This window comes from Eurypyga helias, unplaced genomic scaffold (genome assembly GCF_000690775.1).
Source record: "Eurypyga helias isolate BGI_N326 unplaced genomic scaffold, ASM69077v1 scaffold30846, whole genome shotgun sequence".
NCBI classification, from domain to species: domain Eukaryota; kingdom Metazoa; phylum Chordata; class Aves; order Eurypygiformes; family Eurypygidae; genus Eurypyga; species Eurypyga helias.
Window position 1 is genome coordinate 3223 of NW_010259004.1, and position 397 is coordinate 3619.

General features: G+C 66.5%; 1 protein-coding gene across 1 annotated transcript in view; it reads left to right on the forward strand.

Annotated features, from left to right (window-relative positions):
* Positions 1–397, forward strand: part of PPM1J (protein phosphatase, Mg2+/Mn2+ dependent, 1J) — a gene marked incomplete at its 5' end in the record, with an annotated part of 5482 nt that overhangs the window by 2239 nt on the left and 2846 nt on the right. The window lies entirely within an intron of this gene.

Consider the following 397-nt stretch of genomic DNA (forward strand, 5'->3'; position numbering starts at 1 on the left):
CTGTGAGCAGAGGTTGGTGATGAGTGGGGTTTGTGCTTGGCTCTGTGGAGCTGGCCTGGCAGGTGGGTCCCTGAGCTGCAGGGTGCCGTGGGGCTGGGAGGTGCCATGGGGCTGGGAGGTGCTGCTGGAGCCTGGGTGAGAAGACCACGCTGGTGGCCTGAGGTGATGGGGGGAGGCTGCAGGCAGAGGAGGGGTAGCTCCACTCTTGGGTCCGGGGCTCCTCCATGGCCGCAGTGGCCAGGCACTGGCTGTGCAGGAGGGTGGCGTGCACGGTGTCCTGAGGCTGTGGCCTCTGGGCAAGGGTCTGTGTTCCCACCTTGGGTACCAGACATTGCCTGTGCCGGGCTCTGCATCCCTGGAGGATGCAGCCCTTGTCAGAACGGCAGCTGCACCGCCC